Source organism: Dromaius novaehollandiae, chromosome 14 (assembly GCF_036370855.1).
Source record: "Dromaius novaehollandiae isolate bDroNov1 chromosome 14, bDroNov1.hap1, whole genome shotgun sequence".
NCBI lineage: Eukaryota > Metazoa > Chordata > Aves > Casuariiformes > Dromaiidae > Dromaius > Dromaius novaehollandiae.
This window is the reverse complement of record NC_088111.1, coordinates 25,054,139-25,062,758: the sequence shown is the minus strand read 5'-3', so window position 1 is coordinate 25,062,758 and position 8,620 is coordinate 25,054,139. Positions and strand designations below refer to the sequence as shown.

Sequence of the window (8,620 nt, the reverse complement as noted above, 5' to 3'; positions counted from 1 at the left end):
CCAGGCAATCATCCAGGACCAAGTACACCAGTACGTGCGCATCTGACAGTGTTTGTGTCTGAGCGCGCTTTCTTCAAATATTGTATACAATTTTTCTTTGTAATGCCTCATTTAAGCCTTATTGCATACACATTCAATTTGTCTATTTACTCTTTTGGATAACAACAGATTTGTTCACTCTCCATTTGCAAATACGCTTGAAGAAAGGCAATCATGGATCCATGTTCACATTGTCCAGTGTATAGACAAATATATCCATTAGATAACAGATACTGATCAATACACAAGACTTGATTAATGGAAATCACCAAAGATGTGTCAGTGTTGCTAAATTTCCAGACTCACGGAAGACGCCATTAACCCTCCTTAACTCGGGATATAACTCCAGAGCTGGGGGAACAACAACATACTGCTGCTTCCTGCACTTCAAGCAGTTACTTGACAAGATTCTTAAAGTTTAGGAAGAACATCTATTATAATCTCCACATTTTCAGTTTCCAGTACCATTGAAAAAGATATTCATTGCCATTTTATGCTCAGCCTGCCTCACTGAAGCTGTTTCCATCCCTCTTACCCTATTCATGCTCTGTGACAGAACGGCATGACTTGGTGTGTGTGTTTCAAGGTAACCGACAAGCTTCCTCTGACTCCGTTACTGTCCAAAATACTCCAAACCCTTCTAACAGCTGGGCACCACAGGGCACCAGCACCAGGCGGGGGCCGGCACCAGCCCTCGCTGTCCCGGTTCGGGGGCTTGTGCCGCAGCAATGGACACGAGCAGCCACAGCCATGGGGGCGGCAGCAGAAAGCTGCCCCACACCCACTGGTGCCCTCGACAGCGCACTGCATGCACAATGACGTGCCTAGGACATATATATATATAGACATATATACATATATAGATGTGCTCCGTGCGCACCGACGTGCTGAGGACACGCTGATGCCCAGCGCCCCGAGGCTGCTGCCTCCCCTGGGACGCGCAGTGCCCGTGAGCCCCTGCTGCCGCCTCCTCCTCCCCGACATGGCTCCGGGGGCAGAGAAGGGTGGAGGGCGCGCGGGAAGGCACCAACCCCCACGGGCAGCCATGCGGGGCGGGAAGGGCATGGGCAGAGCCTGCGGGCTGCGCTCGGCGCTGCCGCCGGGCCGTGACGCACCCCCGCCCCCGACGCAGCGCACACGCGTGGAGGCGGCGCCCACAGCCCGAGCTGACGCGGCGGCAGAGCGGGTGGAGGTCGCGCATGCGCCGTGCCGACGCGCCGCTCGCCGCCACCACAGCCGGAGGGGCCCGGTAGTGCGGCCACGCCGCGCTCACTGCCGCCCTGGGACAGCCACGGCGCAGCGGTGCAGCACTGCGGCAGGCAGGGAGGGCTCCTCACACACTGCGGCAGCACCGGGGCTTCCTCACTGAGCCCCGCCGGGGACGCACAGAGCGGAGCAGCCCCGCTCCCAGACGGGAACGGGCGCGAGGGCGCAGCGCCGGGAGTGCCGCGCTGCACTGCGCATGCGTGGGACCCCGCGCTGCAGGACCGCGCTGTGTGCAGGCGCTGGCAGCAGAGCTGCGGCTGCAGGACCGCGCTGCGGACACGCGAGGGCGCCGATCCCCGTCCTGAGCCCTTCCCGCTCCCCCACGCAGCCCTCCTGAGTCCGCCCCTTGTTCCGTACGCGGTGCATGCGCACTGCTCGGCAGCCGCCTCCTGCTCGGTTGGCGGTGGGCGCATGCACGCTGCGCGGCAGCAGCATGGCGCCGGCGCGGGGTGCTCGTTACCCTGGGCCGCGAGGGGAGAGCGCTGCATCCAGAGCTCTCGATTTGTTCTCTTGTCCTCTGCATACTCCCCTTTCCACACTCTACACCCCAGGGCTCTCCCTTCAGCTTTCAGCAAGCTGCTGTCAGGAGAGTGGGGGTGCCTCTGCTGCCCTGGCAGCCCCAGCTGTCCCTGAAGGGGCTGATGGCCAGGCCCCCTGCCCAGTTCCTGCAGGACCACAGCTGCAGGCCCTGGGGCTGGGATGAATGCCAGGGGGAGCTGGGTGGCAGGACAGGCCCCAGGTGGGGCTGATGGCAAGGGCAGGCCCACATCTGGGGGCTGGGGCCGCAGTTGGGGGGAGCTGGCACTGGGGCAGGACCTGGGCAGCAGAGCTGCCGCGGAGCACGACCCGCCGGCCGCCCCGCGGAGAAGGTGAGTGGGGCCAGGGGAGGCGTGCTGCGGGTCCTGCGTGCGCTGGGGGTGCCGGCAGCTGGGAGCGTGCCAGGTGCCGCAGCACCACCGGGGCCAGGGCTGGCGGTGCGGGCCGAGGACGTGGTGGGGAAGAGGGGTGCCCCAGGGCCACGGAGGCGAGGGGAGGAAGGGGTGCGCCGGGGCTGTGGTGCGGTTTACTGTGCGGTCGGAGGAGCGCGGGGGGGGGGGGGGGTCTCCTGTGTCAGCTCGGGAGCGTGTCGGGGAGCGGGGGGAGGAGGGATCGCGGGGGGCGGCCTCGGGAGGGTCGTGGAGGGGCGGGGGCAGTGTCGGAGCTGAGGCGGGGCCGGTCGCGGGGGTGTCGGGGGAGCCCCGGGCCGGTGGTGGGGCTGGCGGGGCCGCGCTCGGGGCTCTGCGGCGGTTTCCGGGGGGACAGGGGGGAAGGGGAAGGGGGGCGGGACGGAAAGGAACGGAATGTGCCGAGGGTCAAAGGTGCCCCAGCGCTGCGGGTGGGGGGCGGGAGTTGGGGTGCGGGAATGCGGGGAGCCGTAGCTTTCGGCGCGGCATGCCGGGAGCAGTAGTCTTCCGGCACTGGGCTTCCGGTCGGCCATGTTTGTTCTGAGCACGGCATGCTGGGAGCGGTAGTCTTCCGGCACTGGGCTTCCGGGCGGCCATGTTGTTTGGCATGGCATGCCGGGAGCAGTAGTCTTCCGACACTGGGCTTCCGGGCCGCCCTTTTCGCGTGCACGGTATGCTGGGAGGTGTAGTCTTCTCAGGCGGGGCTACTGGGTGACCATGCTGCGCCTCTCGAGGTGGCCCCGCGGGGGGGTGGTGGCGGCAGGTCCCTGCCAGTGGGGTTCCCACCAGCCGGCCGCGTGGCAGGCCAGGAGCTGTAGTGCCCGCTGGGTCTGTTCCTTACTGGACATGTGTCACTCATGCCTGAGTCCCCACAGGTCATGGGGGACAGTGGAATGCCCCTGTTTTTCCCCGGTACAGGGCAGGAAGCGTTTTCCATCTCCGATGGTGTTGCAAGACAACCTTGGAAGCTCAGAAAGAGTGTTCCTGCTGTTTAAACTAGGCAGATGAGGAGAACCCCCCCTCCCCCCATTTCCTGGGAGGAAATAATTCTTTAATCAAGGCCATCCTAGAACTGCTAAAGCCTTAAAGAAACAGTAAATCAAAATGTTTTGTTTTCTATGTAGACGTTGCCAATTTAGCAAAGGAATTCGAGGTATCCCCGAACTGAACTGTCCTCATTATAATACAAGAAAATCATGCCCGTAGGTCAGAAAGACCCGCGCCTGGGTGAAGACCCCTCCCCTGAGCATGCGTAGTTTTAAAATGGTGTGTAAGCAATATTAGAATTGTATGTAAATCACTAACCAACTGGTGTAAGAGGGAAAGTTGCAAACCTTGCAACTTGTATAAATGCTACTTGGAAAGCCGGGGCGGGGAAGTTGCGCTTGATTTGTGGGGAAAACACTGAGCAGCCAGGCTTGCACAACTCTGAAATAAATAAGCAAATGTCTCTCCTGAGCGTGTCATTATTGGCTTAGTGCACAGCGGGCAACGAATCCGCTTTTCGGACAGCAGCGTGACCAGGCAGGGTTGTCCCCGGGGGCTGGGGCTGTCCCTCTTGGAAATGGGGAGGGCGGGAAGAGTAGGAGGGGTGCTGCGGGCTCCTGGGGGTCGTAGCTTTGCTCAGGATTGGGGCCAGTTAGGCAGCTGCTGGGAGGAGTGGCGGTGCTGGGAGGGTACGGTGCGGAGCTGTCCTGCTGTGCAGCGCAAGGGAAAGTCGACCAGCACCATTGCTGTCCGAGGACCCTGGAACAGCCGGAGAGACTCTGGAACAGCCACCCCACGGACACCATGTCGCTGCCTCGCAAGGCCACTGCGTTCAGGTACGTTTGACTACATCCGGCAGAAGAAATGTAAGCCGAAGGATCAGGGCAAATAGCTGCTTGTCTAGGTTTGTTACCTAATGACGCACTGGCAAAGCTTTTTATGAACACCCGTACTCGATCGAGTGCGTATTCATTCTGTGAATATTAATTACTGCCAGACCGCGTACGTCACTGATGCTTTAAAGCAAGTCTGTGGCGCTGGGGTAGCACGTGTAGTGGAGGCTAAATGCAATAATACCTCGTTTTGATGTTGTTCTCTTATACGAAAGCACTTGGAGCAGATTAAGACATTCTCGTACCATTTTGTTTATTGAGTGGACCCTGATACTGGGGAGAAGCTGCCATGAAGCAGACCTAGTAGTCAGCTTCCTTAGAGAAGGCGTCTTGTCCTGTATTTGAGGGCTTCCGGTACGTTTTGACAGACAGTAGCGAATGACGGGTTTCCTTTGGACCCCCCGGGGAGCAGAAAGTTCTGCCGGGAAGGCAAAATGTTTCTTGCGGCTGGGTTGGAAGAAGCTGGCTGCTGATGCAAAGCAGTGACAAGTCTGGGGAGTCACGGGAAGTTTTGAAAAGACGGTCGTTCCCTTTTCTAGAAGGCTATGCACTTCGGTTCCTAATAGCTGTAGTAATGAAGCCAGGTAAGCGTTCGGGAGGAGCCCAAGCCACTTTTGTCTAGCGAGTATTTTGCAAGGGGGGCAGGAAAGCGCTGCGCCCTGCTCCTTGCTGCCATCGCGTGTCTGAAAGGCGGCACTGCACGCGGGAGGGGGGGCGCGCATGCGCATTGCGTTCCGGCGCGCTCACGGCTGCCCTCGCGTGTCGACAAGGCAGCACTGCAGCCGCCGGCGGCCACCGCTGCGTACGAAGACCGTGGCAGGCAGCCGGCGCACACGTGCGCGCTGCCGGTCGCCGTGTTCGCCGCTACTCTGCGCTGTCTCGGGGACGGGTAAGCGAAGGGGCCGCGCTCGTGCCCCCTGCCCGGTGCTCACGGACCGGGAGCGCTTTTCCCGAGAGGGCTTTTCCTTCTCGGTGCTTCCTGGGGGTGCAGGGACGGGCAGTGCCGTCTCGGAGCTGCTCCGCGGCACTCTCTCCCCAGGGCAGCCCCAGCGCCTGCTCGCTGATGCCCGCCGCTCTCTCGGGCGCGGGCAGAAGCAGCCTCGGGGCGCTCGCTGCTCGGCCTGAGCGCCGGGGTGGCGCGGCAGGCTGCGGTTCGCGCGCGGGAGCCGGCCGGCTGCAGTGCGGCGCTGCGACCATGCGAGGGCGCCATTGCGGGTCTTGCCTGCCTCGCGCTGCGCTCCCCCGCCCCTCCCGCGCTGTCCTGGGCGGCGCACGCGCGGTGCGGCGGCGCGAGCCCTGGGCGGCCGGCGCACGCGCGGTGCGGTGGCGGGCAAGATGGCGGCGAGCAGGGCAGGTGTTTTCGCTGGACGGCGGCGGGCGAGGGCAGAGGCGGCCTGGAGTCGAGCATGTGGGGGCCGCGGTGAGGCGAGGTGAGGCGAGCGTGTGCCTTCGGGTGGCCGCGGGTGTCGGGCTGTGTCCTGCCAGCCGGGGCCGTCGCTGCGTGGAGGCGGCGGGGCGGGGTGGGGGGGGGGGTCGGGCCCGGCGCCGCGCCGCGCCGCGCCGCGCCGCGCCGGGTCTGTGCGGCGCCGGGTCTGCCGGAGCGCGGCTCTGACTCTCCCTTTTGCGTGTGTCGCCTGTAGGGCCCCGATTCCTTCCCAGCGCGGGCCGGGCCGTGCGCTCGCCCCTGCGGACGCAGCCTGGAGGAGTGTGTGTGGGGGTGTCTGCGCGGGGGTCTGGATGTCTCTAGCAGCGGCACGGCAGCCTGATGCCTCCTCTCGTCTGGGATGCGGGGTCCTTGGTGAGTTCCCTGCTGCCTCCTCTGGCATTCTCTGCGAGCTCATAGATCCCTCCACCTCCTCTCCCCCCCCCCCCCCCGCCCCGCTCCCCTGTCTGGTGGGGTGGGAGACCGGTGGCTCCTGCTGCCGAGCTGAGAGCCACGTAGGGCACCCCTATGTGCTCACTACGCATCTGGGATGGCACCCCCACCCTGAGGGCCCCGCAGAGTCCCACCCTTCCTGCAACCAGCCCCCTCAAAGCCAGTAAACCACCCACGAATCCTGCCCCAACGCCCCCACAGGCCCCAAAACGCCTCCGAGCCCTGCCGCAATGTTGTCACTGACTCCAGACCTTCCCCTGCACTCTGTCCAAGGCCCCAAACATTCCTCAAACTGCTGCCAGACCCAGTCCCCGCAGCAGTGAGGCGTTCTAACAAAGATGGGGTGTGATCTGCGTCTCCGCCTCGACTCAATCCTGCTTTAGAGAAACAGGAACTTACAGCACTTCCTGGTGAAGAGTGTTGACGGGTGGATGCGTGGATGACAAAGAGATTTTTCTCTCTTTTCTTCTGAGCCGCCTCTCAGAAGCCTCTGTGTGTGCACGATGTGGCTGATCTGGGATAATCATGCTGTGCGCAGTGCTTAAGGAGAACATTGCCCTAAAATGGCGGGCTAAGGAATAGCCTAAAAAACCTAAAAGGCTCGGGAAAAGCCAAAGAGAACACCGATGGGCTCTGGGAAGCCCCAGTGATGCTAGTGAAAACAGCGTGGCTTTTAGGCACCTCCTCAGAGCAGCAGCAATGTCTCGCTCCAGCCTATGGGGCAATGGGGACTCTTAATTACCGCCTTGAATTACCACAAGTGTTGCAAAAGCAGAAGGGACTAGGGAGCATGCAGAGCAGGTTATGGACTATATGTCAAGTTTAAACAAGCAACAAGCCCCTCTGCAAACAGAAACAGGTTTAGCCCTAAGTAATAGATGAAGGTAGCTGTGAGTAACGTGAAGCGAAGCGGTGACGTCAGTCACCCCGAAAGCCTCGGAGAAGCGGTCTGAAAATCTGGTACCCTCGTGGCCTCGGCAGTCTTTTTGGTTTGTTTGGCAGGGTAGCCCACCGAAGGGGGACATCTCAAAGAGAAGCAGCAAGACCTCGGGATCCGGTGGTTCATTTTGGTCGTCACCTGTGAGGCCAGCATCCAAGAGTAAGAGGAATCTAGGAGCAGTCTCAAAAAGGTAATAGGTTTGAAACGGAGACAGGCAAATCGAGGGCTATCTTTCTTCCACATAGTTAAAGACGGAGAGAGTTGTCGGTTAAGCGCATGCATACGAGGGTTTGCGAACAGTAACAATAACACTGAAGCGGAATAAAAATAAGGTTTTGTGGAAGATGGCGTTAGGTAGGTATTAGGCGACGTGCCCGCCTGCCTAATAACCTAGCCCTAATTGCTGTGTGTAACGTTTCCAGACCGTTTACCCTGCAACGTATGGTGCAAAGTGCCGTATTAAGACCTTTCCCTTAAGGAAAAGAAGAAGAAAAAAAAGAAAAAAAAGGGGAAAAAAGAAAACAGGGTAAAGAGAAAAAGATCATGCATAAACCTAAGCGTTTCACTGGAAGTAAAACACGAGTTTATCGCTTCCTTACAGAGATGGAACCAAGGACAGCAAATGCTGACCAAGAGAAGAGACGGACAAGCGTTTGCTTGTGGTTAATACCGAAGGGACGGGATGAAACAAGGAAGCCAGAATGCAGCGGCCCCTCGATATCACCAGGAACTGCTACAGGAGGAGGCGTTCTGGCACGGGTAACTAAGGTAAGTATCGCTAATGACTGTTAGCAGTTATTTCGGCCTCCCCGAGGCAGCGCTGAGGACTAAGTAACCCGAGGGGCTCTGGCCTGGGTTAGGGCAGAAGTGCAGGCAGGCGGGATCAGGCATTTTCCTCTCAGCTCTCCGAGCTGAATCCTAGCCCTGAAGGAAAAAGCACTGGGGGGAGGCTACTTGGACACCTGCCACGTCGAGGGCAGGGGCAGGAGCTGACCCTTCCCCGACGGACGGATGGACGGACAGACACTGGTGCGGCGGTGACTCTTTGGATATCGCAGGTAAGGGGAGGCACGCTGGTGCTGAGCTCCAGGGCGGTTTGCCTGAACACGATGTCCGGGGCAGGAGGTTACGCATTGTGTCCGGGGCTGGGAGCTGGTCCCCGAGTCCCATGTACTTGGGAGTGCCTGCGCTTGCCAGGGAGCCCGGTGCTGTTCCCAGAGCTGCGGGGAATTTCCCTTGCGTTGCCTGGACCCTCGGGGCTCTTGGGGGTGTTTCCCCTCATCGCGAGGGCAGCCAGAGCCCCTCCAGGGCTGCGTGAGGTCCCCGAACCGCTCCCGGATTTGCTTTTGGCATTCTGCAGTGTCGCTCGTGTGCCTGGGGCAGCCTGCAGGCGCCATCCTGTCAGCCGCGTTGAGCCCTGCGGCGTGCCTGGTGACCCCTCTGGTGTGCGCCAAGGCCCTTCCTCTGTATTTTGGTCTGCCCCAGAGCCCTGCACTTGCCCTCTGATGCCCTCAGGACCCCTCAGTTCACATTCTGGGTTGCCCCCGAGCCCTCTGTGTGGTAGGTAAGTATCGCTAATGACTGTTAGCAGTTATTTCGGCCTCCCCGAGGCAGCGCTGAGGACTGAGTAACCCGTTCCTACCCTGTGGCTGCTGTTCCCTGTATCTGCCTTAGC

At 60.6% G+C, this 8,620-nt stretch overlaps 1 long non-coding RNA gene across 1 annotated transcript; it reads left to right on the top strand.

Annotated features, from left to right (window-relative positions):
• The first annotated feature begins 5,417 nt into the window (after positions 1–5,417).
• LOC135329974 (uncharacterized) lies at positions 5,418–8,297 on the top strand. Its single transcript, XR_010391687.1, has 4 exons — positions 5,418–5,559; positions 7,008–7,135; positions 7,547–7,713; positions 7,848–8,297. It is a non-coding gene; the product is annotated as an uncharacterized LOC135329974 (long non-coding RNA).
• Positions 8,298–8,620: the final 323 nt, after the last annotated feature.